We start from the raw sequence: 26,278 nt of genomic DNA on the forward strand, positions 1-26,278 counted from the left end.
TCATGAAGTTTGCGGCTAATAAAGATGCTAATATTGATCCACAAAATATTCTCTTCCTAGAATCAGATAAGAGAGAGTCAACTATTAGACAATATGACTCAGCTGTTAAAAAATTAGCATCCTTCCTGAAAGAATCAAACACTACAACCATGACAGTTAATCTAGCTATATCCTTTTTCAGATCCTTGTTTGAAAAAGGTTTAGCAGCTAGCACTATTACTACTCATAAATCGGCTTTGAAGAAGATCTTTCAGTTAGGTTTTCAGATAGATCTGACTGAATCTTATTTCACGTCTATTTACCTAAAGCCTGTGCTAGACTTAGACCTTCTCAAAGGCCTACTGCAGTTTCATGGTTCTTAATGATGTCCTCAAACTAGCTTCAGATACTGACAACCTCGTCTTGTACATTCATAATGCTTCTTAGAAAGACATTATTCTTATTAAGCCTAGCTTCAGGAGCTAGAATTTCAGAACTGTCGGCTCTATCCAGAGATGGCGGGAGGTTATTGCCGGGTCCGGATGTGGAATTCCTCCCCTCAGGAGAAGTTCTGCTTGCTCCGGATCGTAGTTTTTTGGCTAAAAATGAGGATCCTCTTGCAAGGTGGGCCCCTTGGAAAGTCATCCCACTTCCGCAAGACCCTTCTCTTTGCCCAGTATCAACTTTAAGAGCCTTTCTATCTCGTAACATCCTCAAGATCCTCAGGTTCTCTTTCATGAGAGAAAAAGGTGGTACTTTGTCAGTAAAAGGTATTAGACAACAAATCCTTTACTTCATTAAACAAGCCAATCCTGATTCATTCCCAAAAGCACATGACATCAGGGGAGTAGCCACCTCAATTAATTACTTTCAACATATGAACTTTGAGGATCTTAAAAAGTATACTGGATGGAAATCTCCGACAGTCTTTAAACGTCATTATCTAAAGTCCTTGGAATCTTTAAAATTTTCAGCAGTAGCAGCGGGAAACATTGTTTCTCCTGATACTGTATAGTAGTTGTAGTACAGATCCAGGTCTCCTTTCTACCTACCTCATCCAACATGCCTCACCCTATCGCCATGCTACTCGGATATCCTAGCCTTAGCCGCTGAAATCATATTAGTGGGATTGTCCCTTATTTTTTTGCTAGGGGACATCCCACGTTGTACTGATAAATGTACTTCAGTGTACCTACCCTTATTTTTATGCTAGGGTAGGACCACAATGTGTTTGTATATTTGTGAATAAGTTATCTAAGAAATCTATTTTGTTAAAATTACACTGCATTATTATAATTTACTGTGTTTACTGTAATTTTAAGTACTTTACATTACTAACTTTCTTTTATGTTACTGTTTTAGAATAAGTAGACTTAAGTACTTAGTTTATATGCTGTAATTGATTTACTTATATTATATCCCTCATTTTACAACTGCTTTTCATTTTGTCCTTTTTCCCATCTTGTCTGTTTCTCTGGTACTCTTTCATAGGCCGACACGAGCTGAGCCCAGAAAAGGGATTTTGACGAAGGAAAAATCTATTTCTGGGTGATTGGCTCGTGTCGCCCTATGAAACCCACCCCTGTATTCTTTGCCCCCCCCTGCAGGACAAGATGTTTTTAGATTAAGGATGTCCGCTAGGGGCGCTGCTGTCCGTGGCGTCCTCTAGTAGTAGTAGTAGCGGCCGCATCGCCCGTTGGTATCAGCTCTCTCTTGTGGGGATTCTGATTGGAAGTTCTAATTGTGAATGTCTCGTGGTAGTGTTCCCACTCGCCCCTATTGCCATACCGACACTTCTTTTTAAGAGTGAGCGAGTCAGTTTTACTGACATTTTCTTAATTTTGTTTTTCTCTGGTAATTTTAGATTAATTTACCTAGAAAGAATGATATAAGGATCCTTTCATAGGGCGACACGAGCCAATCACCCAGAAATAGATTTTTCCTTCGTCAAAATCCCTTATTTATCATAAATGAAGATCTCTTTGCTCAAAGACCATAGCCTGGGGCACAGCACAATGTGTGCATCAGGCAAGATGGGGGCGTTCCTTACTACGCACCCCTCCCTCACCCCTCTCTCTCTCTCTCTCTCTCTCCTCTCTCTCTCCTCTCTCTCTCTCTCTCTCCGCTAATATCGCATATATTATGATATTCTGTAATCATATTAGAGCGAATTTCTTCGTCTGTATGTTAGCAAGATGTTTTGCTAGTCTTTTCCGCATTGGCATGATGAAATTCTTGCCGAAACAAAGATAATCATACGTAAAAACAAGCGAATGTCAGAGGTGAAACTCGAACGTGTACACTACAAGAGGTTTCTTCTCGCACTGAAAGGTGATAAACTGACTTAAGTTTCCTCCTGCCACTTCATGGAATCTCTACAGATGCCTTTGCTCACAATTTCTTTGACAATAATTATCAAAATTTACGATAACAGAAGAAATATTGCATTTTCTTGTACGGATCAATGTTTTTGGCTTATTGAGTTACGTTTACTAATTACCATGTAACTACAAAAGTAAGGAATTTTGACGAAATATTTCATATACGTATTCTCCATTGCCATATAAAGCTCCATGAATTTTTTCATGACCGCATTTTTTGCCCTATACCCCTATATATAAGGGTTCTGGCCGGCCCCCTTCAGGAACAACAAAGAACTGTGATAGCTGATGTTTGCTGATGATTTAGTCATTATAGCAGACACAGAAGAAGAACTGCAAGAAAGGTTTTTAGCATAGAAAGAAGCCCTAGAAAGAAAAGGATTGAAAGTGAACATTGGAAAGACAGCTAATGATTAGTAGTAGAGAAGGACATGAAGAAGTAAACATTCAGGTGGAAGATGGTACAGTGCTAAAGCAGAACAATGAGTTTAACTACTCTGGATCAATAATAACTGAGGAGAGAGGTACCGAGAAAGCAGTGAGACAGAGAATGAAAGAAGTGTGGCAAAAATGGAGAAAAGTAACTGCACTTGTTTTTGATAAGAAAATGCTATTAAAGCTCAAAATGAAGATTAATAAGACAGATATCGGGTCTGTACTGTTATATGGGGCAGAAACTTGGGCACTTAACCCTTAAACGCCGAAGCCCTAAAAATCAAAACCTCTCCCATATGCCGGGGCCGGTTTGGAGTGAGCGCGGAAGCAGAAAAAATCATTTTTTCAAAAAATCACAGCGTGCTTAGTTTTGAAGATTAAGAGTTTATTTTTGGCTCCTTTTTTTGTCATTGCCTAAAGTTTAGTATGCAACCATCAGAAATGAAAAATAATATCATTATCATATGTAAATAAAGCGATATATGGTAGCGGAAAAAAAAATCATACATAATTGTATTCAAATCACGCTGTGAAAAAAACGGTCAAAGCTAACGAGTTACTTTTTTTTTGTTTTATTGTACACTAAATTGCAATCATTTTGATATATAATACATTGTAAAACAATAAAAGCAACACCGGAAAAATATTATCACAAAATGATGTACGAATTCGTAGCGCGGACGTAAAAAAATGTTTTTTTCAAAAATTCACCGTAAATCTAAATATTGTTCTAGAGACTTCCAATTTATTTCAAAATGAATACAAATGATTGAATATTACGATAATGTAAGAGTTTTAGATTAGAATTGCAGATTTCGACCATTTCGGACGAGTTGAAGTTGACCGAATGTCGAGATTTTTATATATATATTTTTTTATATGCACATATTTCGGAGATGGGAGAAGCTACAACCTTCAATTATTTTTTATTGTATTCATCATAAATTTGCGCACATTTTGATATATGAAACTCTATAAAACGGCTGATATGAAAAGGAGCAAATATATGGATAATGCGATGTACGCATTTCGGTGACTTGCGGCGCGAATCGAGCGAGCGGAGGGAAGTGAATATATTTTTTCAAAAATTCACCATAAATCACAATATTGTTCTAGAGACTTCAATTTGTTTCAAAATGAAGATAAATGACCTGGATATTACTAGGCCGTAAGAGTTTGAGCTTACAATTACGTTTTTCGACCCATTTGGTTTCGGTTGCGTCAAAGTTGACCGTACATAGTTTTTTTTCCCAATTATCGTAATTTATATGCAGATATTTCAGAAATGATAAAAGCAACCTTTAATTATTTTTTGTTGTATTCTTCATGAATTTGCGCACATTTTCATATATAAAACTCTATAAAAAGTAATACGAAAAGGAGCAAATATTAGGATAATGCGATGTACGCATTTCGGAGATTTTCGGCCGTGAAGCGGCGTGCGGAGGGAAGAAAGATATTTTTTTCAAAAATTCACGATAAATCACAATATTGTTCTAGAGACTTCAAATTTGTTTCAAAATGAAGATAAATGACTGGATATTACTAGGCTATAAGAGTTTGAGCTTACAGTTACGTATTTCGACCATTTTGGTTGCGTCAAAGTTGACTGTACGTAGCTTTTTTCCCAATTATCGTGATTTATATGCAGATATTTCAGAAATGAGAAAAGCTACAAGCTTTAATTATTTTTTTGTTGTATTTTTCATGACTTTGCACGCATTTTGATATATGAAACACTATAAAAAGGATAATATAAAAAGAAAAGGAGCAAATATTAGGATAATGCGATGTACGCATTTTGGAGATTTTTGGCCGAGAAGCTGCGAGCGGAGGGAAGAAAAATATTTGTTTCAAAAATTCACCATAAATCACAATATTGTTCTAGAGACTTCAAATTTGTTTCAAAATGAAGATAAATGACTGGATATTACTAGGCCGTAAGAGTTTGAGCTTACAATTACGTTTTTCTACCATTTCGGTTGCGTCAAAGTTGACCGTACGTAGTTTTTTTCCCAATTATCGTGATTTATATGCAGATATTTCAGAAATGAGAAAAGCTACAACCTTTAATTATTTTTTGTTGTATTTTTCATGAATTTGCGCACATTTTGATATATGAAACTCTATAAAAAGGCTAATATGAAAAGGAGCAAATATTAGGATAATGCGATGTACGCATTTTGGAGATTTTCGGCCGCGAAGCGGCGCGCGGAGGGAAGAAAAATATTTTTTTCAAAAAATTCACCATAAATCACAATATTGTTCTAGAGACTTCAAATTTGTTTCAAAATGAAGATAAATGACTGGATATTACTAGGCCGTAAGAGTTTGAGCTTACAAGTACGTTTTTCGACCATTTCGGTTGCGTCAAAGTTGACCATATGTAGTTTTTTTCCCAGTTATCGTGATTTATATGCAGATATTTCAGAAATGAGAAAAGCTACAACCTTTAATTATTTTTTGTTGTATTTTTCATGAATTTGCGCACATTTTGATATATGAAACTCTATAAAAAGGCTAATATGAAAAGGAGCAAATATTAGGATAATGCGATGTACGCATTTCGGAGATTTTCGGCCGCGAAGCGGCGCGCAGAGGGAAGAAAAATATTTGTTTCAAAAATTCACCATAAATCACAATATTGTTCTAGAGACTTCAAATTTGTTTCAAAATAAGATAAATGACTGGATATTACTAGGCTGTAAGAGTTTTACCTTACAATTATGTTTTTTGACCATTTCAGTTGCGTCAAAGTTGACCGTACGTAGTTTTTTTCCCAATTATCATGATTTATATGCAGATATTCAGAAATGAGAAAAGCTACAACCTTTAATTATTTTTTGTTGTATTTTTCATGAATTTGCGCACATTTTGATATATGAAACTCTATAAAAAGGCTAATATGAAAAGGAGCAAATATTAGGATAATGCGATGTACGCATTTTGGAGATTTTTGGCCGAGAAGCTGCGAGCGAGAAGACAAAAATATTTGTTTCAAAAATTCACCATAAATCACAATATTGTTCTAGAGACTTCAAATTTGTTTCAAAATGAAGATAAATGACTGGATATTACTAGGCCGTAAGAGTTTGAGCTTACAATTACGTTTTTCTACCATTTCGGTTGCATCAAAGTTGACCGTACATAGTTTTTTTCCCAATTATCGTGATTTATATGCAGATATTTCAGAAATGAGAAAAGCTACAACCTTTAATTATTTTTTGTTGTATTTTTCATGAATTTGCGCACATTTTGATATATGAAACTCTATAAAAAGGCTAATATGAAAAGGAGCAAATATTAGGATAATGCGATGTACGCATTTTGGAGATTTTCGGCCGCGAAGCGGAGCGCGGAGGGAAGAAAAATATTTTGTTCAAAAATTCACCATAAATCACAATATTCTTCTAGAGACTTCAAATTTGTTTCAAAATGAAGATAAATGACTGGATATTACTAGGCCGTAAAGAGTTTTGAGCTTACAAGTACGTTTTTTCGACCATTTCGGTTGCGTCAAAGTTGACCATATGTAGTTTTTTTTCCAATTATCGTGATTTATATGCAGATATTTCAGAAATGAGAAAAGCTACAACCTTTAATTATTTTTTTTTTGTATTTTTCATGAATTTGCGCACATTTTGATATATGAAACTCTATAAAAAGACTAATATGAAAAGGAGCAAATATTAGGATAATATGAAGTACGCATTTTGTAGATTTTCAGCCGCGAAGCAGCGCACAGAGGGAAGAAAAATTTGTTTCAAAAATTCACCATAAATTACAATATTGTTCTAGAGACTTCAAAGTTTGTTTCAAAAAAATGAACGATAAATGGACTGGATTTAATTACTAGGCCGTAAGAGTTTGAGCTTTATAATTACGTTTTTGACCATTTCGGTTGCGTCAAAGTTGACCGTACGTAGTTTTTTTCCCAATTATCGTGATTTATATGCAGATATTTTAGAAATGAGAAAGCTACAACATTTAATTGATTTTTTGTTGTATTCTTGATGAATTTGCGCACATTTTGATATATGAAACTCTATAAAAAGGCTAATATGAAAAGGAGCAAATATTAGGATAAAATGCGATGTACGCATTTCGGAGATTTTTGGCTGCGAAGAGGCTCACGGAGGGAAGAAAAATAGTTTTTTTTCAAAAATTCACCATAAATCAACCAATATTGTTCTAGAGACTTCAAATTTGTTTCAAAATGTAAGTTTAAAATGACTGATATTTACTAGGCCGTAAGAGTTTAAGGCTTAACAAGTACGTTTTTCGACCATTTCGGTTGCGTCAATTTGACCGTACATAGTTTTTTTCCCAATTATTATGATTTATATGCAGATATTTCAGAAATGAGAAAAGCTACAACCTTTAATTAATTTTTGTTGTATTTTTCATGGCATTTGCGCACATTTTGATATGTAAAACTCTATAAAAAGGCTAATATGAAAAGGAGCAAATATTAGGATAATGCGATGTACGCATTTTGGAGATTTTCAGCCGCAAAGCATCGCGCAGAGGGAAGAAAAATATTTGTTTCAAAAATTCACCATAAATCACAATATTGTTCTAGAGACTTCAAATTTGTTTCAAAATGAAGATAAATGACTGGATATTACTAGGCCATAAGAGTTTTAGCTTTCAAGTACGTTTTTCAACCATTTCGGTTGCGTCAAAGTTGACCATATGTAGTTTTTTTCCCAATTATCGTGATTTATATGCAGATATTTCAAAAATGAGAAAAGCTACAACCTTTAATTATTTTTTTTGTATTTTTCATGAATTTGCGCACATTTTGATATATAAAACTCTATAAAAAGGCTAATATGAAAAGGAGCAAATATTAGGATAATGTGAAGTACGCATTTCGGAGATTTTCGGCCGCAAAGCGGCGCGCAGAGGGAAGAAAAATATTTGTTTCAAAAATTCACCATAAATCACAATATTGTTCTAGAGACTTCAAATTTTGTTTCAAAATGAAGATAAATGACTGGATATTACTAGGCCATAAGAGTTTTAGCTTACAAGTACGTTTTTCGACCATTTCGGTTGCGTCAAATTTGACCATACATAGTTTTTTTCCCAATTATCGTGATTTATATGCAGATATTTCAGAAAGAGAAAAGCTACAACCTTTAATTATTTTTTGTTGTATTCTTCATGAATTTGCGCACATTTTGATATATAAAACTCTATAAAAAGGCTAATATGAAAAGGAGCAAATATTAGGATAATGCGATGTACGCATTTCGGAGATTTTCGGCCGCGAAGCGGGCGCGCAGAGTGAAGAAAAATATTTGTTTCAAAAATTCACCATAAATCACAATATTGTTCTAGAGACTTAATTTGTTTCAAATTGAAGATAAATGACTGGATATTACATAGGCCGTAAGAGTTTTAGCTTACAATTATGTTTTTTGACCATTTCGGTTGCGTCAAAGTTGACTGTACGTAGTTTTTTTCCCAATTATCGTGATTTATATGCAGCATATTTCAGAAATGAGAAAAGCTAACCCTTAATTATTTTTTGTTGTATTCTTCATGAATTTGCGCACATTTTGATATATGAAAAAGTACGAAAAGGATAATATGTAAAGGACCAAATATTAGGATAATGCGATGTACGCATTTTGGAGATTTTCGGGGTCGAGTTGAGGGTAAGAAAAATATTTTTTTCAAAAAATTCACCATAAATCACAATATGTTTTAGAGACTTCAAAATTGTTTTAAAATGAAGATAAATGACTGGATATTACTTGGCCATAAAAGTTTGAGCTTACAATTACGTTTTCCGACCATTTCGGTTCATCAAAAGTTGACCGTACGTAGTTTTTTTCCCAACTTATCGTGTGATTTTATATGCAGATATTTCAGAAATGAGAAAAGATTTACAACCCTTAAATTTTTTTTTGTTTATTCTTCATGAATTTGCGCACCCAAATTTTGATATATGAAATACTATAAAAAGGCTAATCATGGAAACGGAGCCAAATATTAGGATTAATGCGGTTTACGCATTTCGGGAAATTTTCCGGACCGGAAGCGGTCGTGTGGAGGGTAAGAAAGATATTTTTTTTTTAAATTCAAGCCATAAATCACAATATTGTTCTAGAGACTTCAAAAAGTTTTGTTTCCAAACCAGAAGATAAATGACTGGATATTACTAGGCCGTTAAGAGTTTGAGCTTACAAATACGTTTTTAAACGACCATAATTTCTGTTGCGTCAAAGTTGACCGTAACGTAGTTTTTTTTCCGCCCAATTATCGGGGGGGTGGATTTAATTTAAAATGCAGGATATTTTTCAGAAATGAGAAAAGCCTGACAACCTGTTTAATTATTTTTTGTTGATATTTTTCATACAAACTTTGCGCACATTTTGATATATAGAAACTCTATAAAAAGGTATAATATTGAAAAGGAGCAAATTTTAGGATAATGCGATGTACGCATTTTGGAGATTTTCGGCCGTGAAGTTTTGCGCTGCGTTGAGGGAAGAAAAATATTTTTTTTCAAAAATTCTCCATAAATTACAATATTGTTCTAGAGACCTTCAAAATTTGTTTTCAAAATGAAGATAAATGACTGGGATATTATTAGGCCGTAAAAAGTTTGAGCTTACAATTACGTTTTCCGGACCATTTCTGGTTGCGTCAAAGTTGAACCGTAACCATAGTTTTTTTACCCAATTATCGTGATTTATATGCAGATATTTCAGAAATAAGAAAAGCTACAACCCTTAATTATTTTTTGTTTTATTCTTCATAAATTTGCTCACATTTTGATATATGAAACTCTACAAAAAGGGCTAATATGAAAAGGAGCAAATATTAGGATAATGCGGTTTACGCATTTTCCGGGAATTTCGGCCGGAAGCGGCGCGTGGAGGGAAGAAAAATATATTTTTTTAAATCAGCATAATCACAATATTGTTCTAGAGAATTCAAATTTGTTTCAAAATGAAGATAAATGACTGATATTTTACTAGGCCGAAAGAGTTTGAGCTTACAATTACGTTTTTACGACCATTTCTGTGCTGTTTCAAGGTTGACCGTACATAGTTTTTTTCCCAATTATAGTGATTTATATGCAGATATTTCAGAAATGAGAAAAGCTACAACCTTTTATTATTTTTTGTTTGTATTCTTCATGAATTGCGCACATTTTGATATATGAAAACTCTATAAAAAGGCTAATATGAAAAGGAGCAAATATTAGGATAATGCGATGTACGCTTTTTGGAGATTTTCGGCCGCAAAGCATCGTGCTGAGGGAAGAAAAATATTTTTTTTCAAAAAAAATTCACCATAAATCACAATATTGTTCTAGAGACTTCAAATTTGTTTCAAAATGAGGATAAATGAACTGGATATTACTAGGCCGTAAGAGTTTGAGCTTTTACAATTACGTTTTACGAACATTTCTGTTGCGTAAAGGTTGACCGTACATAGTTTTTTTTTCCCCAATTATCGTGATTTATATGCAGATATTTCAGAAATGAGAAAAGCTACAACCTTTAATTTTTTATTGTGTATTCTTCATGAATTTGCGCCACATTTGATATATAAAACTCTATAAAAAGGCTAATATGAAAAGGAGCAAATATTAGGATAATGTGATGTACGCAATTTTGGAGGATTTTCGGCCGCGTCGATGCGAGCGGAGGGAAGAAAAAAGATTTTTTTCAAAAATTCACCATAAATCACAATATTGTTCTAGAGACTTCAAATTTGTTTCAAAATGAAGATAAATGACTGGATATTATTAGGCTGTAAGAGTTATAACCTTACAATTACGATTTCGACCATTTCGGTTGCATCAAAGTTGACCCTACATAGTTTTTTCCCAATTATTGTGATTTATATGCAGATATTTCAGAAGTGAGAAAAGCTACAACCTTTAATAATTTTTTATTGTATTCTCATCATTTTGCGTACATTTTGATATATGAAACTTTATAAAAAGGATAATATGAAAGGAGCAAATATTAGGATAATGCGATGTACGCATTTCGGTGATTTTCGGCCGCGAAGCGGCGCGCGGAGTGAAGAAAAATATTTTTTTCAAAAATTCACCATAAATCACAATATTGTTCTACAGACTTCAAATTTGTTTCAAAATGAAGATAAATGACTGGATATTACTAGGCCGTAAGAGTTTTAGCTTACAATTATGTTTTTCCACCATTTCAGTTGCGTCAAATTGACCGTACGTAGTTTTTCCCAATTATCGTGATTTATATGCAGATATTTGAGAAATGAGAAAAGCTACAAAACCCTTTAATTATTTTTTGTTGTATTTTTCATGAATTTGCGCACTTTGATATATTGAAACCTCTATAAAAAGGATAATATGAAAAAGGAGCAAATATTAGGATAATGCGATGTACGCATTTCGGAGATTTTTGGCCGCGAAACTGTGCGCATAGGGAAGAAAAATATTTTTTTTTTTTTTTTTCAAAAATTCACCATAAATCACAATATTGTTCTAGAGACTTCAAATTTGTTTCAAAATGAAGATAAATGGCTGGATATTACTAGGCCGTAAGAGTTTGAGCTTACAATTACGTTTTTCGACCATTTCTGTTGCGTCTAATTTGACGGTACGTAGTTTTTTCCCAATTATTGTGATTTATATGCAGATATTTAAGAAATGAGAAAAGCTACAACCTTTAATTATTTTTTGTTGTATTCTTCATGAATTTGCGCACATTTTGATATATGAAAAACTATGAAAAGGATTATATGAAAAGGAGCAAATATTAGGATAATGCGATGTACGCATTTTGGAGATTTTCGGGGTCGAGTGGAGGGAAGAAAAATATTTTTTTCAAAAATTCTCCATAAATCACAATATTCTTCTAGAGACTTCAAATTTGTTTTTCAACAAAATGAATATAAATGACTGGATATTACTAGGCCGTAAACGTTTGAGCTTACAATTACGTTTTCCGACCATTTCGGTTGCGTCAAAAATTGACAGTACATAGTTTTTTTTCCCAATTATCGTGATTATATGCAGATATTTCAGAAATGAGAAAAGCTACAACCCTTAATTATTTTTTGTTTTATTCTTCATGAATTTGCTCACATTTTGATATATGAAACTCTATAAAAAGGCTAATATGGAAAGGAGCAAATATTAGGATAATGCGGTTTACGCATTTCGGGAATTTTCGGCCGCGAAGCATCGCGCGGAGTGAAGAAAAATATTTTTTTCAAAAATTCACCATAAATCACAATATTGTTCTAGAGACTTCAAATTTGTTACAAAATGAAGATAAATGACTGAATATTACTAGGCCGTAAGAGTTTGAGCTTACAATTATGTTTTACGACCATTTCTGTTGCGTCAAGGTTGACCGTATGTAGTTTTTTCCCAATTATCATGATTTATATGCAGATATTTCAGAAATGAGAAAAGCTACAACCTTCAATTATTTTTTGTTGTATTCTTCATGAATTTGCACACATTTTGATATATGAAACTCTATAAAAAGGCTAATATGAAAAGGAGCAAATATTAGGATAATGCGATGTACGCATTTTGGAGATTTTCGGTCCGCGAAGCGGCGCATGGAGGGAAGAAAATATTTTTTTCAAAATTTCACCATAAATCACAATATTGTTTTCTAGAGGACTTCAAAATTGTTTCAAAATGAAGATAAATGACTGTATATTACTAGGCCGTAAGAGTTTGAGCTTACAATTAGTTTTTCGACCATTTTCTGTTGCGTCAAAGTTGACTGTACTTAGCTTAGTTTTTTTTCCCAATCATCGTGATTTTAGATTGCAGATATTTCAGAAAATGAGAAAAGCTACATCCTTTAATTATTTTTTGTTGTATTCTTCATGAACTTGCGCACATTTTGATATATGAAACTCTATAAAAAGGATAATATGAAAAGGAGCAAATATTAGGATAATGCGATGTACTCATTTCGGAGATTTTCGGCCGCGAAGCGGTGCGTATAGGAAAAAATTTTTTTTTCAAAAATTCACCATAAATCACAATATTGTTCTAGAGATTTCAAATTTGTTTCAAAATGAAGATAAATGACTGGATATTACTAGGCCATAAGAGTTTGAGCTTACAATTACGTTTTTCGACCATTTCGGTTGCGTCAAAGTTGACCGTACGTAGTTTTTTTTTTTTTCCCAATTATTGTGATTTATATGCAGATATTCAGAAATGAGAAAGCTACAACCTTTGATTATTTTTTTGTTGTATTCTTCATGAATTTGCGCACATTTTGATATATGAAAAAGTATGAAAAGGAATAATGAAAATGAGCAAATATTAGGATAATGCAATGTAGGCATTTTGGAGATTTTCGGTCGAGTGTAGGGAAGAAAATATTTTTTTCCAAAAATTTTCAAAATTCCCCATAAATCACAGGTATTTTGTTCTAGAAGACTTTGCAAAAATTGTTTCAAAAATGAAGAAAAATGACTGGCATAAATTATAATTAATAAAAATACATTAAGAATATTACTAGGCCGTAAAAATTTTGAGCTTACAATTAGTTTTTTGCCCGACCATTTAGGTTAGCGTCAATGTTGACCGTAACGTAGTTTTTTTCCAAATTATCGTGATTTATTTTAATTGCAGATAATTTCAGAAATGAGGAACAAAGCTGCAACCCTTAATTATTTTTTGTTTGTTAAAAATTTCTCATAAATTTTGCCTTCACATTTTGGATTTAATTTAATGAAACTCTATAAAAAGCTAATAAATGAAAAGGAGGCCAAAATTTTAGTTTTATTCTTCATAAATTTGCTCACATTTTGATATATGAAAAACTCTATAAAAAGGCTATATTTGAAAAAAGGAGCAAAAAAGGGTATTAGGATAATGCGGTTTACTCATTTTCGGAATTTTCGCCGGAAGCGGCGCGTGGAAGGGAAAGAAAACAATATATTTTTTTTTTAAATTCGCATAAATCCAATATTGGTTCTAGAGACTTCAAATTTGTTTCCAAAATGAAGAATAAATGACTGGATATTAACCGAGGCCGTAAGAGTTTTTAGCTTACAATTACGTTTTACGACCATTTCTGTTTGCGTCAAGGTTTGACCGTCATAGTTTTTTTCCCATTATCGTGATTTTATGCAGATATTTCAGAAATAGAAAAAGCTACAACCCTTAATTATTTTTATTTTTTTTTATTTTCTCATTTGCTCACAATTTTGATATATGAAACTCTACAAAAAGGCTAATATTAAAAGGAGCAATATTAAGGAATCGTTTTACCATTTCGGGAATTTTCGGCCGAAGCGGCGCGTGGAGGAAGAAAAATTTTTTTTTTTAAATTCAGCGTAAATCACATAAAAATTGTTCTAGAAGAACCTTTTCAATTTGTTTTGCAAAATGAAGATAAATGACTGGATATTTACTAGGCCGAAAGAGTTTGAGCTTACAATTAAGTTTACGACCATTTCTGTTTGCATCAAGGGTTGACCGTACATAGTTTTTTTTCCCAATTATAGTGATTTATATGCAGATATTTCAGAAATGAGAAAAGCTACAACCTTTTATTATTTTTTGTTGTATTCTTCATGATTTGCGCACATTTTGATATATGAAACTCTATAAAAAGGCTAATATGAAAAGGGACAAATATTAGGATAATGCGATGTACGCTTTTTGGAGATTTTCGGCCGCAAAGCATCGTGCTGAGGGAAGAAAAATATTTTTTTCAAAAATTCACCATAAATCACAATATTGTTCTAGAGACTTCAAATTTTGTTTCAAAATGAGGATAAATGACTGGATATTACTAGGCCGTAAGAGTTTGAGCTTACATTACGTTTTACGAACATTTCTGTTGCGTAAAGGTTGACCGTACATAGTTTTTTTCCCAATTATCGTGATTTATATGCAGATATTTCAGAAATGAGAAAAGCTACAACCTTTAATTTTTTGTTGTTGTATTCTTCATGAATTTGCGCACATTTTGATATATGAAACTCTATAAAAAGGCTAATATGAAAAGGAGCAAATATTAGGATAATGCGATGTACGCATTTTGGAGATTTTTCGGCCGCGTCGATGCGAGCGGAGAGGGAAGAAAAATATTTTTTTCAAAAATTCACCATAAATCACAATATTGTTCTAGAGACTTCAAATTTGTTTCAAAATGAAGATAAATGACTGGATATTATTAGGCTGTAAGAGTTTTACCTTACAATTACGATTTTCGACCATTTCGGTTGCATCAAAAAAAGTTGACCGTACATAGTTTTTCCCAATTATTGTGATTTATATGCAGATATTTCAGAAGTGAGAAAAGCTACAACCTTTAATAATTTTTTATTGTATTCTTCATCATTTTGCGTACATTTTGATATATGAAACTTTATAAAAAGGGTAATATGAAAAGGAGCAAATATTAGGATAATGCGATGTACGCATTTCGGAGATTTTCGGCCGCGAAGCGGCGCGCGGAGTGAAGAAAAATATTTTTTTCAAAAATTCACCATAAATCACAATATTGTTCTACAGACTTCAAATTTGTTTCAAAATGAAGATAAATGACTGGATATTACTAGGCCGTAAGAGTTTTAGCTTACAATTATGTTTTTCGACCATTTCGGTTGCGTCAAATTTGACCGTACGTAGTTTTTTTCCCAATTATCGTGATTTATATGCAGATATTTCAGAAATGAGAAAAGCTACAACCTTTAATTATTTTTTGTTGTATTTTTCATGAATTTGCGCACTTTTTGATATATGAAACTCTATAAAAAGGATAATATGAAAAGGAGCAAATATTAGGATAATGCGATGTACGCATTTCGGAGATTTTTGGCCGCGAAGCTGTGAGCATAGGGAAGAAAAATATTTTTTTCAAAAATTCTCCATAAATCACAATATTCTTCTAGAGACTTCAAATTTGTTTCAAAATGAAGATAAATGGCTGGATATTACTAGGCCGTAAGAGTTTGAGCTTACAATTACGTTTTCGACCATTTCTGTTGCGTCTAATTTGACGGTACGTAGTTTTTTTCCCAATTATTGTGATTTATATGCAGGATATTTAAGAAATAGAAAAGCTACAACCTTTAATTATTTTTTGTTGTATTCTTCATGAATTTGCGCACATTTTGATATATGAAAAACTATGAAAGGATTATATGAAAAGGAGCAAATATTAGGATAATGCGATGTACGCATTTTGGAGATTTTCAGGGGCGAGTGGAGGGAAGAAAAATATTTTTTTCAAAAATTCTCCATAAATCACAATATTGTTTTAGAGACTTCAAATTTGTTTCAAAATGAAGATAAATGACTGGATATTACTAGGCCGTAAACGTTTGAGCTTACAATTACGTTTTCCGACCATTTCGGTTGCGTCAAAGTTGACAGTACATAGTTTTTTTCCCAATTATCGTGATTTATATGCAGATATTTCAGAAATGAGAAAAGCTACAACCCTTAATTATTTTTTGTTTTATTCTTCATGAATTTACTCACATTTTGATATATGAAACTCTATAAAAAGGCTAATATGAAAAGGAGCAAATATTAGGATAATGCGGTTTACGCATTTCGGGAATTTTCGGTCCGCGAAGCAGCGCGTGGAGGAAGAAAAAATATTTTTTTCAAAAATTCACCATAAATCAATATTGTTCTAGAGACTTCAAATTTGTTACAAAATGAAGATAAATGACTGAATATTACTAGGCCGTAAGAGTTTGAGCTTACAATTATGTTTTCTTTTACCGACCATTCTGTTGCGTCAAGGTTGACCGTATGTAGTTTTTTTCCCAATTATCATGATTTATATGCAGATATTTCAGAAATGAGAAAAGCTACAACCTCCAATTATTTTTTTGTTGTATTCTTCATGAATTTGCACACATTTTGATATATGAAACTCTATAAAAAGGCTAATATGAAAAGGAGCAAATATTAGGATAATGTGATGTACGTATTTTGGAGATTTTCGGCCGCGAAGCGGCGCATGGAGGGAAGAAAAATATTTTTTTTCAAAAATTCACCATAAATCACAATATTGTTCTAGAGACTTCAAAATTGTTTCAAAATGAAGATAAATGACTGTATATTACTAGGCCGTAAGAGTTTGAGCTTACAATTACGTTTTTCGACCATTTCTGTTGCGTCAAAGTTGACCGTACTTAGTTTTTTTCCCATTATCGTGATATGCAGATATTTCAGAAATGAGAAAAGCTACATCCTTTTAATTATTTTTTGTTGTATTCTTCATGAATTTGCACACTTTTATATATGAAACTCTATAAAAAGGATAATATGAAAAGGAGCAAATATTAGGATAATGCGATGTACTCATTTCGGAGATTTTCGGCCGCGAAGCGGTGCATATAGGAAAAAATTTTTTTTTTTTTTTCAAAAATTCACCATAAATCACAATATTGTTCTAGAGATTTCAAATTTGTTTCAAAATGAAGATAAATGACTGGATATTACTAGGCCATAAGAGTTTGAGCTTACAATTACGTTTTTCGACCATTTCGGTTTGCGTCAAAGTTGACGTACGTAGTTTTTTTTCCCAATTATTGTGATTTATATGCAGATATTTCAGAAATGAAGAAAAGCTACAACCTTTGATTATTTTTTGTTGTATTCTTCATGAATTTGCGCACATTTGATATATGAAAAAGTATGAAAAGGATAATATGAAAATGAGCAAATATTAGGATAATGCAATGTAGGCATTTTGGAGATTTTCGGGGTCGAGTGGAGGGAAGAAAAATATTTTTTTCAAAAATTCACCATAAATCACAGCATTGTTCTAGAGACTTCAAAATTGTTTCAAAATGAAGATAAATGACTGGATATTACTAGGCCGTAAAATTTTGAGCTTACAATTATGTTTTTCCGACCATTTCGGTTGCGTCAATGTTGACCGTACGTAGTTTTTTTCCCAATTATTGTGATTTATATGCAGATATTTCAGAAATGAGAAAAGCTACAACCCTTAATTATTTTTTGTTTTATTCTTCATGAATTTGCTCACATTTTGATATATGAAACTCTATAAAAAGGCTAATATGAAAAGGAGCAAATATTAGGATAATGCGGTTTACTCATTTCGGGAATTTTCGGCCGGAAGCGGCGCGTGGAGGAAGAAAAATATATTTTTTTAAAATTCAGCATAAATCACAATATTGTTTCTAGAGACTTCAAATTTTGTTTCAAAATGAAGATAAATGACTGGATATTACTAGGCCGTAAGAGTTTGAGCTTACAATTACGTTTTACGACCATTTTTCTTGCGCCTCAAGGTTGACCGTACATAGTTTTTTTCCCAATTATGTGATTTATATGCAGATATTCCAGAAATGGAGAAAAGCTACAAAACCTTTAAATTATTTTTTTGTTGTATTTTTCATGAATTTGCACACATTTTGATATATGAAGCTCTATAAAAGCTAATATGAAAAGGAGCCAATATTAGGATAATGCGATGTACGCATTTCGGAGATTTTTAGGCCGCAAACGGCGCGCGGCGGGGAAGAAAAAAATATTTTTTTCATAATTCACCATAAATCACAATATTGTTCTAGAAACTTCCAATTTGTTTTCAAAATGGAAGATAAATTGGACTGGATATTACTAGGCCGTAAGAGTTTTTAGGACTTACAATTATGTTTTTTGGACCATTTCGGTCGCGTCAAAGTTACCGTACGTAGTTTTTTCCCAATTATCATGATTTATATGCAGATATTCAGAAATGAATAAAGCTACAACCTTTAATTATTTTTTGTTGTATTTTTCATGAATTTGCGCACATTTTGATATATGAAACTCTATAAAAAGGATAATATGAAAAGGAGCAAATTTTAGGATAATGCGATGTACGCATTTTGGAGATTTTCGGCCGTGAAGCGGCGCTCGTTGAGGGAAGAAAAATATTTTTTTTCGAAAATTCTCCATAAATTACAATATTGTTCTAGAGACTTCAAATTTGTTTCAAAATGAAGATAAATGGACTGGATATTACTAGGCCGTTAAAGTTTGAGCTAACAATTACGTTTTCGACCATTTCGGTTGCGTCAAAGTTGACCGTACGTAGTTTTTTTCCCAATTATCGTGATTTATATGCAGATATTTCAGAAATAAGAAAAGATACAACCCTTAATTATTTTTTGTTTTATTCTTCATGAATTTGCTCACATTTCGATATATGAAACTCTATAAAAAGGATAATATGAAAAGGAGCAAATATTAGGATAATGCGATGTACGCATTTTGGAGATTTTCGGGGGCGAGTGGTGGGAAGAAAAATATTTTTTTTCAAAAAATTCACCATAAATCCACAATATTGTTTTAGCGACTTCAAATTTGTTTCAAAATGAAGATAAATGACTGGATATTACTAGGCCGTAAACGTTTCAGCTTACAATTACGTTTTCCGACCATTTCCGTTGCGTCAAAGTTGACAGTACGTAGTTTTTTCCCAATTATCGTGATTTATATGCAGATATTTCAGAAATGAGAAAAGCTACAACCCTTAATTATTTTTTGTTTTATTCTTCATGAATTTGCTCACATTTTGATATATGAAACTCTATAAAAAGGCTAATATGAAAAGGAGCAAATATTAGGATAATACGGTTTACGCATTTCAGGAATTTTCGGCCGCGAAGCAGCGCATGGAGGGAAAAAAAATATTTTTTTCAAAAATTCAGCATAAATCACAGTATTGTTCTAGAGACTTCAAATTTGTTTCAAAATGAAGATAAATGACTGGATATTACTAGGCCGTAAGAGTTTGAGCTTACAATTATGTTTTACGACCATTTCTGTTGCGTCAAGGTTGACCGTATGTAGTTTTTTTCCCAATTATCGTGATTTTTATGCAGATATTTCAGAAATGAGAAAAGCTACAACCTTCAATTATTTTTTTATTTTTTGTTGATTCTTCATGAATTTGCGCACATTTTGATATATGAAACTCTATAAAAAGGCTAATATGAAAAGGAGCAAATATTAGGATAATGCGATGTACGCATTTTGGAGATTTTCGGCCGTGAAGCGGCGCATGGAGGGAAGAAAAATATTTTTTTCAAAAATTCACCATAAATCACAATATTGTTCTAGAGACTTCAAATTTGTTTCAAAATGAAGATAAATGACTGGATATTACTAGGCCGTAAGAGTTTGAGCTTACAATTACGTTTTTCGACCATTTCGGTTGCGTCAAAGTTGACCGTACTTAGTTTTTTTCCCAATTATCGTGATTTATATGCAGATATTTCAGAAGTGAGAAAAGCTACATCCTTTAATTATTTTTTGTTGTATTTTTCATAAATTTGCGCACATTTTGATATATGAAACTCTATAAAAAGGATAATATGAAAAGGAGCAAATATTAGGATAATGCGATGTACGCATTTCGGAGATTTTCGGCCCCGAAGCAGTGCGCATAGGAAAAAAACATTTTTTTTTCAAAAATTCACCATAAATCACAATATTGTTCTAGAGATTTCAAATTTGTTTCAAAATGAAGATAAATGACTGGATATTACTAGGCCGTAAGAGTTTGAGCTTACAATTACGTTTTCCGACCATTTCGGTTGCGTCAAAGTTGACAGTACGTAGTTTTTTTCCCAATTATCGTGATTTATATGCAGATATTTCAGAAATGAGAAAAGCTACAACCTTTGATTATTTTTTGTTGTATTTTTCATGAATTTGCGCACATTTTGATATATGAAAAAGTATGAAAAGGATAATATGAAAAGGAGCAAATATTAGGATAATGCAATGTACGCATTTTGGAGATTTTCGGGGTCGAGTGGAGGGAAGAAAAATATTTTTTTCAAAAATTCACCATAAATCACAATATTGTTCTAAAGACTTCAAAATTGTTTCAAAATGAAGATAAATGACTGGATATTACTAGGCCGTAAAAGTTTGAGCTTACAATTACGTTTTCTGACCATTTCGGTTGCGTCAAAGTTGACCGTACGTAGTTTTTTTCCCAATTATCGTGATTTATATGCAGATATTTCAGAAATGAGAAAAGCTACAACCCTTAATTATTTTTTGTTTTATTCTTCATGAATTTGCTCACATTTTGATATATGAAACACTATAAAAATAAAAAGGCTAAGATGAAGGAGCAAATATTAGGATAATGCGGTTTACGCATTTCGGGAATTTTCGGCCGGAAGCGGCGCATGGAGGGAAGAAAAATATATTTTTTTTAAATTCAGCATAAATCACAATATTGTTCTAGAGACTTCAAATTTGTTTCAAAATGAAGATAAATGACTGGATATTACTAGGCCTTAAGAGTTTGAGCTTACAATTACGTTTTACGACCATTTCTGTTGCGTCAAGGTTGACCGTACATAGTTTTTTTCCCAATTATAGTGATTTATATGCAGATATTTCAGAAATGAGAAAAGCTACAACCTTTAATTATTTTTTGTTGTATTTTTCATGAATTTGCACACATTTTTGGATATAATGAAACTCTATAAAAAGGCTAATGTGAAAAGGAGCAAATATTAGGATAATGCGATGTACGCATTTCGGAGATTTTAGGCCGCAAAGCTGCGCGCGGGAGGGAAGAAAAATATTTTTTTATCAATATTCCACTATAAATCACATATTGTTCTAGAAACTTCCAATTTGTTTTTTCAAAATGAAGATAAATGACTGGATATTACTAGGCCGTAGAGTTTTAGCTTACAATTATGTTTTTTTGACCATTTCGGTTGCGTCAAAGTTGACCGTATGTAGTTTTTTTTTTTTCCCAATTATCATGATTTATATGCAGATATTTCAGAAATGAGAAAAGCTACAACCTTTTAATTATTTTTTTTGTTTGTATTTTTCATGAATTTGCGACATTTTGATATATGAAAACTCTATAAAAAGGATAATATGAAAAGGAGCAAATTTTAGAATAATGCGATGTACTCATTTTGGAGATTTTCGGCCGTGAAGCGGCGAGTGGAGGGAAGAAAAATATTTTTTTCAAAAATTCACCATAAATCACAATATTGTTCTAGAGACTTCAAATTTGTTTGAAAATGAAGATAAATGACTGGATATTATTAGGCCGTAAGAGTTTGAGCTTACAATTACCTTTTTCGACCATTTCAGTTGCGTCAAGGTTGACCGTACCATAGTTTTTTTTCCCAATTATCGTGATTTATATGCAGATATTTCAGAAATGAGAAAAGTTACAACCTTTAATTATTTTTTGTTTGATATATGAAACTCTATAATAAGGCTAATATGAAAAGGAGCAAATATTAGGATAATGCGATGTACGCATTTCGGAGATTTTAGGCCGGAAAGCGGCGCGGGGGGAAAAAAAATATTTTTTTCAATAATTCACCATAAATCACAATATTGTTCTAGAAACTTCCAATTTGTTTCAAAATGAAGATAAATGACTGGATATCACTAGGCTGTAAGAGTTTTAGCTTACAATTATGTTTTTTGAGCATTTCGGTTGCGTCAAAGTTGACCGTACGTAGTTTTTTTCCCAATTTTCGTTATTTATATGCAGATATTTCAGAAATGAGAAAAGCTACAACCTTTAATTATTTTTTGTTGTATTTTTCATGAATTTGCGCACATTTTGATATATGAAACTCTATAAAAAGGATTATATGAAAAGGAGCAAATTTTAGGATAATGCGATGTACGCATTTTGGAGATTTTCGGCCGTGAAGCGGCGCGCGTTGAGGAAAGAAAAATATTTTTTTCAAAAATTCTCCATAAATTACAATATTGTTCTAGAGACTTCAAATTTGTTACAAAATGAAGATAAATGACTGGATATTACTAGGCCGTAAAAGTTTGAGCTTACAATTACATTTTCCGACCATTTCGGTTGCGTCAAAGTTGACCGTACGTAGTTTTTTTCCCAATTATCGTGATTTATATGCAGATATTTCAGAAATAAGAAAAGCTACAACCCTTAATTATTTTTTGTTGTATTCTTCATGAATTTGCTCACATTTTGATATATGAAACTCTATAAAAAGGCAAATGAGAAAAGGAGCCAATATTAGGATAATGCGATGTACGCATTTCGGAGATTTTCAGCCGGAACGGCGCGCCGTGGAGGGAAGAAAAATATTTTTTTTTAAAATTCAGCATAAATCAAAACAATATTGTTTCTAGAGACTTCAAAATTTGTTTCAAAATGAAGATAAATGACTGGATTATTACTAGGCCGAAAGAGTTTGAGCTTACAATTACGTTTTACGACCATTTCTGTTGCATCAAGGTTGACCGTACATAGTTTTTTTCCCAATTATCGTGATTTATATGCAGATATTTCAGAAATGAAAAAGCTACAACCTTTTATTATTTTTTGTTGTATTCTTCATGAATTTGCGCACATTTTGATATATGAAACTCTATAAAAAGGCTAATATGAAAAGGAGCAAATATTAGGATAATGCGATGTACGCTTTTTGGAGATTTTCGGCCGCAAAGCATCATGCTGAGGGAAGAAAAATATTTTTTTTCAAAAATTCACCATAAATCACAATATTGTTCTAGAGACTTCAAATTTGTTTCAAAAAGAAGATAAATGGATATTACTAGGCCGTAAGAGTTTGAGCTCACAATTACGTTTTACGACCATATCTGTTGCGTCAAGGTTGACCGTACGTAGTTTTTTCCCAATTATCGTGATTTATATGCAGATATTTCAGAAATGAGAAAAGCTACAACCTTTAATTTTTTTTTGTTGTATTCTTCATGAATTTGCGCACATTTTGATATATGAAACTCTATAAAAAGGCTAATATGAAAAGGAGCAAATATTAGGATAATGCGATGTACGCATTTTGGAGATTTTTCGCCCGCGTTGATGCGAGCGGAGGGAAGAAAAATATTTTTTTCAAAAATTCACCAAATAAATCAAATATTGTTCTAGAGACTTTCAATTGTTTCAAAATGAAGATAAATGACTGGATATTATTAGGCTGTAAGATTTTTACCTTACAATTACGATTTTCGAACCATTTCGGTTTGCATCAAAGTTGACCGTACATAGTTTTTTCCCAACTATTGTGATTTATATGCATATAATTCCAGAAATGAGGAAGCTACAACCTTTAATAATTTTTTATTGTATTCTTCATCAATTGCGCACATTTTTGATATATGAAACTCTATAAAAAGGATAATTTGAAAAGGAGCAAAATATTAGGATAATGCGTGTACGCATTTCGGAGATTCGGCCCGCGGAGCGGAGCGCGGAGGAAAAAAAAGAAAAATATTTTTTTCAACAAAAATCACCATAAACACAATATTGTTCTACAGACTTCAAAACTTGTTTCAAAATGAAGATAAATGACTGGATATTTTACTAGGCCGTAAGCGTTTTAGCTTTACAATTACGTTTTTCGACCATTTCAGTTGAGTCAAAGTTGACGGTACATAGTTTTTTTCCCAATTATTGTGATTATGTGCAGATATTTCAGAAATGCGAAAAGCTACAACCTTGAATACTTTTTGTTGTATTCTTTATAAATTTGCGCACATTTTGATATATGAAACTATAAAAAGGATAATATGAAAAGGAGCAAATATTAGGATATACGATATACGCATTTCGGCGATTTTCGGCCGCGCAAGCGGCTCGCGGAGGGAAAAGAAAAATATTTTTTTCAAAAATTCACCATAAAATCAAAATATTGTTCTAGGAGACTTCAAATTTGTTTCAAAATGAAGATAAATGACTGGATATTATTATTGGCCGTAAGAGTTTTAGCTTACAATTACGTTTTTCGACCATTTCAGTTGCGTGAAACAAAGTTGACGGTACATAGTTTTTTTCCCAATTATCGTGATTATGTGCAGATATTTCAGAAATGAGAAAAGCTACAACCTTGAATTACTTTTTGTTGTATTCTTTATAAATTTGCGCACATTTTGATATAATGAAACTCTATAAAAAGGATAATATGAAAAGGAGCAAATATTAGGATAATGCGATGTAGCTTTTTGGAGATTTTCGGCCGCAAAGCATCGTGCTGAGGGAAGAATATTTTTTTTCAAAAATTCACTATAAATCACAATATTGTTCTAGAGACTTCAAATTTGTTTCAAAATGAAGATAAAATGACTGGATATTACTATGGCCGTAAGAGTTTGAGCTTACAATTACGTTTTACGACCATATCTGTTGCGTCAAGGTTGACCGTACGTAGTTTTTTTTCCCAATTATCGTGATTTATATGCAGATATTTCAGAAATGAGAAAGCTACAACCTTTAATTTTTTGTTGTATTCTTCATGAATTTGCGCACATTTTGATATATGAAACTCTATAAAAAGGCTAATATGAAAAGGAGCAAAATATTAGGATATGGCGATGTACGCATTTTGGAGATTTTCGGCCGCGTCGATGCGAGCGGAGGGAAGAAAAATATTTTTTTCAAAAATTCACCATAAATCACAATATTGTTCTAGAGACTTCAAATTTGTTTCAAAATGAAGATAAATGACTGGATATTATTAGGCTGTAAGAGTTTTACCTTACAATTATGATTTTCGACCATTTCGGTTGCATCAAAGTTGACCGTACGTAGTTTTTTCCCAATTATTGTGATTTATATGCAGATATTTCAGAAATGAGGAAAGCTACAACCTTTAATAATTTTTTATTGTATTCTTCATCAATTTGCGCACATTTTGATATATGAAACTCTATAAAAAGGATAATATGAAAAGGAGCAAATATTAGGATAATGCGATATACTCATTTCGGAGATTTTCGGCCGCGAAGCGGCGCATGGAGGGAAGAAAAATATTTTTCTCAAAAATTCACCATAAATCACAATATTCGTTCTACAGACTTCAAATTTGTTTCAAAATAAAATGAAGAATAAATGACTGGATATTACTAGGCGTAAGAGTTTAGCTTACAATTACGTTTTTTCGACCATTTCAGTTGCGTCAAAGTTGACGGTACATAGTTTTTTTCCCAATTATCGTGATTATGTGCAGATATTTCCAAGAAATGAGAAAGCTACACCTTTGAATTACTTTTTGTTGTATTCTTTATAAATTTGCGCACATTTTGATATATGAAACTCTATAAAAAGGATAATATGAAAAGGAGCAAATATTAGGATAATGCGATGTACGCATTTTGGAGATTTTCGGGGTCGAGTGGAGGGAAGAAAAATATTTTTTCATAAATTCACCATTAATCACAATATTTTTCTAGAGACTTCAAAATTGTTTCAAAATGAAGATAAATGACTGGATATTACTAGGCCGTAAAAGTTTGAGCTTACAATTACGTTTTCCGACCATTTCGATTGCGTCTAAGTTGACTGTACATAGTTTTTTTTTTCCCAATTATCGTGAGTTTATTATGCAATATTCCAAGAAATTGAAAAAGCTTACAACCCTCAAGTTATTTTTTGGTTTTTATTCTTCATGAATTTGCTCACATTTTGATATATGAAACTCGATAAAAATGGCCAAATATGAAAAAGGAG

At 32.4% G+C, this 26,278-nt stretch overlaps 1 protein-coding gene across 1 annotated transcript in view; it reads right to left on the bottom strand.

Moving 5' to 3' along the window:
• The window catches only part of LOC135222535 (sodium-coupled neutral amino acid transporter 7-like), a 456,233-nt gene that overhangs the window by 51,042 nt on the left and 378,913 nt on the right, over positions 1-26,278 (bottom strand).

This window comes from Macrobrachium nipponense, chromosome 3, assembly GCF_015104395.2.
Source record: "Macrobrachium nipponense isolate FS-2020 chromosome 3, ASM1510439v2, whole genome shotgun sequence".
In the NCBI taxonomy this organism is placed as follows: domain Eukaryota; kingdom Metazoa; phylum Arthropoda; class Malacostraca; order Decapoda; family Palaemonidae; genus Macrobrachium; species Macrobrachium nipponense.